This window comes from Cupressus sempervirens, chromosome 1 (assembly GCF_028749045.1).
Source record: "Cupressus sempervirens isolate cs-2001-9-10 chromosome 1, ASM2874904v1, whole genome shotgun sequence".
Taxonomy (NCBI): domain Eukaryota; kingdom Viridiplantae; phylum Streptophyta; class Pinopsida; order Cupressales; family Cupressaceae; genus Cupressus; species Cupressus sempervirens.
The window spans coordinates 768,796,800-768,803,397 of NC_143118.1; the positions used below are offsets into that span (position 1 = coordinate 768,796,800).

At 35.1% G+C, this 6,598-nt stretch overlaps 1 pseudogene; it reads left to right on the top strand.

Annotated features, from left to right (window-relative positions):
* Positions 1-3,501: 3,501 nt before the first annotated feature.
* Positions 3,502-4,092, top strand: LOC149580155 (ATP-citrate synthase alpha chain protein 3 pseudogene; annotated as a pseudogene).
* The last annotated feature ends 2,506 nt before the right edge of the window (positions 4,093-6,598 follow it).

The window sequence follows — 6,598 nt, forward strand, 5'->3', positions numbered from 1 at the left end:
GCAAGATTCTCTAGTAATCCTAGGGATAATCATTTGATGGTTGTTAAGAGAATAATGAGATATCTGAAAGAAACAAAAGACTATGGTCTATACGATAAGAAAAATGAGAAACTTGAATAGAGAGCCTACACTGATGTTGATTGGGCTGAAAATATTGACAATAAAAAGAACACTAGTGGAGGATCATTTTTATTAGGAAAAGGTTGGTTAGATGGACTAGCAAGAAATAAAACTGCATATCTCAATCTATTGTTGGAGCTGAATATGTTGTTGCTGCAATAAATTGTACAAATATTGTATGGATAAAGCAACTACTCAAAGGTATGAAAGAGGAAATCACTAAACCTATGATAATAAAAGTGCTATAAACATATCAAAGAATCCTATGATGCATACATTGTAATCAAGTATCATTACTTGAGAGAGTTAGTTCAAGATAAAGAGGGGAAGATGGAATATATTAACACAAAAGAGCAAATGGTTGATATCTTCACAAAAGCTTTACCTAAGGATGCTCATGAGTATCTAAGAGGTAAACTAGTGGTGATGCCCCTATCAAAGGCTATTTAAGAAGCATGAGAAGTGCCCAACATCAAACAAGATGATTGACATGTGTTATACATTGATGCAATGGATCTTACTTTAGGAGCTACCTAAAGTAATCAAAGAGTTGGAGCTACAAATCAGTCACAAGCTAGGTGATAGAGGGAGAAATTAAAAAATTTCTATCTACATATTAAGATGATAAGTCTTTGGCATTTTTGTCAAAGAGGGAGAAATCCTAAAGACAAAAATAAAGGGAGACAAACCAAAAAAAAAGGAGCAATCCAACAATCTAGAAAGAGAGACATAAAGGGAGATAGAAGATATAGATATAAGAAACATGATTTACATCTACCTAGTCAGAGGGAGATAATGTCAAGGGAGATATAAAAATTTATCCAGAGGGAGTCATAAGGATGAATTGATTCATTGTTTGTTGATCAGAACATAATTTTGTAACCCATTCAGAAGATGAAAGTTGCTGATAGAGGGAGAGATTTCAATACAAGGAATTATTTTCTTTTTGATATTTTGTTGGTTGTACTAATTAAGTTTGGTTTTCCATCAATGCAAAAGAGGAATATTGTTGAAAATAGTTTGATACAAGTATGAAAATGTGTTTCAATCATTGTTTTGTCACTAATGTCAAACCTGCTACTTGCTAGTAAGACAATTACTTAGATGATTTGAGTACTATCATTTGTTTGATTGATGAAGAGGATTTGATCAAATGAGGTAACAATAGCACCTAGAGGAAAGGTTGAGTTATGATATGAAAAAGGAGTACAAGGATTAGTTAAGACAATGATATTATAGTGTATTGATAATCTACTTAAGGTTGTAAATGATGGATATGCTGATTAAGTTTAGAAGAACAAGTTAAATAATTTTGTCTACCAAGCTTAATAATCTGTATAGTAGGTGTTGTTGGGACTAAAAATTGCATGCTAAATTTTAAGTACCATCGAAGAAATTGAACCCTATAAATTCCTTTTGATGTCTCTGTATCCGGCTATACCTCTAAGCTATGTGAGGTGTTTAATAGCACCTTGCATTCAACCTGTACATATGTTTCATGAAGTTAAATTGATATTCTAAGTTATTTGGTGAAGTCCCATTTTGAGTTGGTGTGAAATCTACATTTTACCCTGTGTCAAACAACAATAGGAGGCTATATTTGCAAGTGAATATCTTGTACCCGAAAATGCTTTGTGATTTTCCACTTTGGGAGTGTCTAGTGTCCATACCTAAGAGCCTATGTTTTATATTTTGAGTCATTTCAAATCCGTTTGACTAGGTTTTGAATCCCTCAAAGTTGGTAGTTTACTGTTTTCATGCCTTTGCAAAATATTCATAATTCTGGGAAGCCCTATTTGACGTATTATAACTTTTGACTAGTTCACCAAAATGTTGAAATTCCTTTTGTGTTACTTTTTAAACATCAGAGACTTGTTATGTTTCAAGTTTTAACTTCTAACAGATCCATTTGATTAGTTTTTAAACATGATTCCAAATGGAATTTGTATCTTTTTACTAGTGTCAGCATTTACAGATTTGTCAGGACCCCTGTTCGTGATGCTATATCTTGAAATTAATAATAGGTGAGGTTGAATGGATTGTACTACTGTGTTTTCCTTTGAAAATACTTTAAGTGTGTCAATTTTTACATCTTGACAAATACATTTGCACACTTTTCTAGGTCAATTCCATTCGCAAAAAATGTTTTCTGTTAGTGTTTCTAGTTTACAAATTCTAAGTAGGCCACTTTGACCGCTTGCCAAATGCATCATATTATTCATAATGAGCCCAAATCCTAGACTCATAATATCCTCATGACAGAGAATCAACACCCCAAGTTTCATTTCCCCAAGTGTCAATTTGCCCAGTTTTTGAAGCCGATTTTGAACCCAATTTATTGTTTTCTGACTTGTTTTCTTGCATTCAGTTCTGAAAGGCAACTCTGATAGCCAATATCTTTTGACTTCAAATTTTTCATGAGATGAAAGGGTGCAAGAGTATGGAGTAGAGAGTCAGTGTGTCAGTTTCTAGAGCTCGATCAGGTCTTCTAGTTAGTTTTTAAGGCCAGTCAATGGACCTCCTGGTGCAAAAGTGACAGTTTGCAGAAAAGGATAAAATGAGTTTCTAATGTTGATTCATTGGTCGAGTTTGATGTCAATTAGTATCAGGTGATGAATGGATCAATTACAATTGTTAGTTGTCCAAAAATGAAAAAATAATAGTCAGACCTGCTTCGGAGCTCGACTAAATGGCATCAAATTGATAAGCCTTTAGACAACTCCAGTATCAAGCAACCGATTCAAACACTCGGTGTGGTGCCCAATAATAGTAAGCTCTAGGCTAGAATATGGTCATGTGAGAACAAGAAATATCATGTCAATAGGAAAATGAAATGGCTAACTTTCACTCTACCTACATGTTAATTGGAAGACTAGAGTTGACTCTACAGATGTTTCAATAATGCCATAAGATTAAAGTGAACGAAATAAAAAAATCATTAAAGTAAGTTCCATTAGGAGTTGAAAACATAAGCCTTCAACCATTTTTGGTTTGATTTCTAAAAGGAGGTTGCCACATGTATGATTTGACTATTATTTTCAAACCTTGATGCCCTCTTTCCATGGACAATGCCTTTGGGATTAATCTAGCTAAAATTCATATGTGTATTCATCAGATAACTTTGAGTGAAGTTCCCACCTCAAAGAGTGAAGCCACAACACTTTTTGGAAGCCATTGATGAAAGAAGGAGTCTTAAGCAAGAAAGTTGCCAGCTAAAGCAAGCCAATCCCCTTTTTTTTTTTTTAAAGGAATAAGCTAGAAGTAGAGGTTCGAGTCTTTGATTCCCAATTTATAGAGAATCAAGTTTTCCTCCCTGGGTAGTCTTTTTATTAATCAATTCAAAAAACAAAATTGACCATTCGGGTCTCCCTGTTTCATCGCATGGCTTACTGGGTTTCAAAGGAAATTTTCAGTTCAAAGAATTCAGATTGTTTAACATCAGAGCTTTGTGCTCCTTTAATCGCACCACTCCCCTTGGATATAAGAGGAAAATTGGATGACACTGCAGCTTTTAAGAACTTCCAAAAGTGGGGCTAGATTGAATTTCCATTGCCTTTTGGGCGAGTCATGAGCCCTGCAGAAGATTTGGTTCACAACATGGATGAAAAGACAAGTGCCTCTTTGAAGTTCACTATTCTAAATCCCAAAGGGCATATTTGGACAATGATTACTAGAGAAGGAGCTAGTGTGGTATATGCTGATACTGTTGGAGATCTAGGCTATGCAAGTGAACTTAGAAATTATGTAGAATATAGTGGAGCTCCAAATGAAGAAGAGGTGTTATACTATGCAAGAGTTCTAATAGATTGTGCAACAACAAACCCAGATGGCCGCAAGAGAGCTCTGTTAGTGGGTGGAGGAATAGCTAACTTCATAGATGTTGTTACCACATTTAATGGCATCATTCAAGCTTTACATGAAAAGGAATCAAAACTTAAAGCTACAAGGGTGAATATATATGTAAGGAGGTAGGCACATTTTGAAGTCAGAGTCCAAGCCATTAGCAAGAAGCTCCAAGCAAGCAATAGTTAAAATGGAGGAAGTCCACGTATCAGGAGCGGCAGGCATGCTAAGGGTAGGAAATCACCAAAAGAAAGGTCAGTGATGAAGATTATAGAGGCATTAACCCACGTTAAGGAGGCTGAGTATCAAGCTACGCAGTCAAAGACAAAGGAGCCTCACGCCATTTGTCTTTTAAAAAAAATGCAGAGGCTCAATTTGCAAACATCCAAATGCACGATGCTGAAAGTTTTAATCATGGGCATAAATATGCAAATCTATAGCAAAGGAATGGAGGATCCATACTCAAAAATGAGACATTTTTCTTTGAGTCCAAAGTGGCATGTGAAAACGCAAAGCAAAGAAAGAGATCTTCTTATAAAGAGTTATCCCACATTCACGTCGTAAAAAAAAAATTAAATGTTTAAATAGAAAAGCACACAACAAGTGTCTTAAAGACACAAAGGCTTTTGAAGCCTCAACTATGCATGTGTGGGGCCCCCGTAGCCAACCTAGGTGATGATGATAGCTAGAGGTAATTATAAGATAATTTTAAACAAGCAAGATGACATCATTGATCAATGATAAACTTAGACACAACTTAAGATTTTGACACATGGTTGGGAATGAATGGTGGGTGCTTGCCCACAAAATGAAGATGCTAGGGAGTTAAATATTGCAGGCAAGCACCTAAGTGAGAAGTGGCAGCAAGTCCTGGCTAAGTGATGATGTGACAAAGATGTGTAGTTCAAACGCGAGGCACATGATTCTGCCACGTGGTAGATCCAACGAATGGGGCATTTTTGAAAAATGAAGATGCAAGATGTTTAGATAATGCAAGTAAGCAAGCTGTTGACACGTGTCAACAGGCCCAGCTCAGATGGTGATGTGGCACTGCATACAAGGTGATGATGAGGTAGTCTAGTGGCAAAGGTCAGCAAACCAGATACCACCACGTGTCACAGAGGTCAAACTAGGGTTGACCCCAAATTTAAAGGGTAGGCAAAAATTCAAAAATGATAAAAAATTCTTTTTAATAAATTTTCTCCAAAGTGCACGTACAGGATTATAAAATCAAAAGAGGCACCTACACTAAAATATAAACTTTAGGAAAAATTTAAATTTTTGAATATCAAAGTTGCAGACTTGATAGTTATGCTAGAGGGGGACATTTTCAAATTGATTTTCAAGGGGTTTCTGAGAGGCTAACATAGTGATATTATATATCACCCGAATCATGAGAAGACAAACTTTTTGATTTTGGAGTTCATTTTTGTACAGGAATTCATGGGTTCAAGTTATAGCCAGAAATGTGAAATTTGGGGCCTTCTCAGTAAAAAGTGCTAAAATTGAAAATGCAGTTGGGGTAAGAATTTAACTAATTTCAAGTTAGTTGAATTAGGATTTCACTAGAATTTCATACTATTATTAGATATTTTGGCAAACAAAAGGGATTTCATCATTCAACAAGAGATATTTGCAAATCAGTTACAGTAATGATGAAACCAAATCAAATCAAAATGGTAGAAAGATGAAAGAGGTTTTCAGTTGTAGGAGATGAAATTCCAAGTGGACACATGTCAAGCATAGATCAGCTCTGGGAATTCATCTTTCTTCGCTATATCATTCTTTCTTTCTATCATTGTGGGGGTTGGCAGTTTTCTCTAGATAATACTAGCAGGGTTCTAGTGTTTTAACGTGAAACCATTTTCTTCAGCATATTCTCTCTTGTATGAACAACATTAGGAAGGATAATACAGATAGTTCAGATCTGTTAGGTGTTTTATGTGTTTTCATTTCATGCATATGAATGTATAATTTCAAGGAAATTAGTACAAAGAATAGTAGATGGTTGAGTTTCATCTTGAATCTTGTCTCCTTCATCAGTGATCTTCAATGTTTTATAATCTTTGACATAGAACTTAGGTTGTAGTTGCAGTCCCTTAAGGTTGTATGTTATTTCATTGTTTCCTATGACTCAAAGGGTTATGTAAATGCTTCAGAGAAATCAACAGGGTTGTGAGGTTACTGATGGGGATATCATGTAAGAATGAGGTTTAAATTGAACATTGATGTCTATTTATGAGTTGAATAGATAGATCGTATATCTGAATATATAAATAAGTATCAAATATCCATATGTATGCATTTGATTCATGGATTTTCCCAATGGATTAGGCATTAGTCAGCTACATGATCATTAAAGTCTTAATGGTGCATATTTTAGGGTTTGTTGAATTCAATCATTTTAATCAATTCAGTTCAGTTTTTCATGTTTTGTAGTGGGCTAAAAGGAATTAACCCTCACTCAACTTGTGAATTTCATAGATTTGCATTTAGCTACTGTAGATCTGTGTCATTTCATGAGTTATTAGGAGACATAAGGGGTTTACATTTGCAGTAAATAGATCCAGGGATATGTTTTGCACTGGTATGATATCAATTGAATCTGAGGTCTACCTGCCTAGGTCTTGCAGAG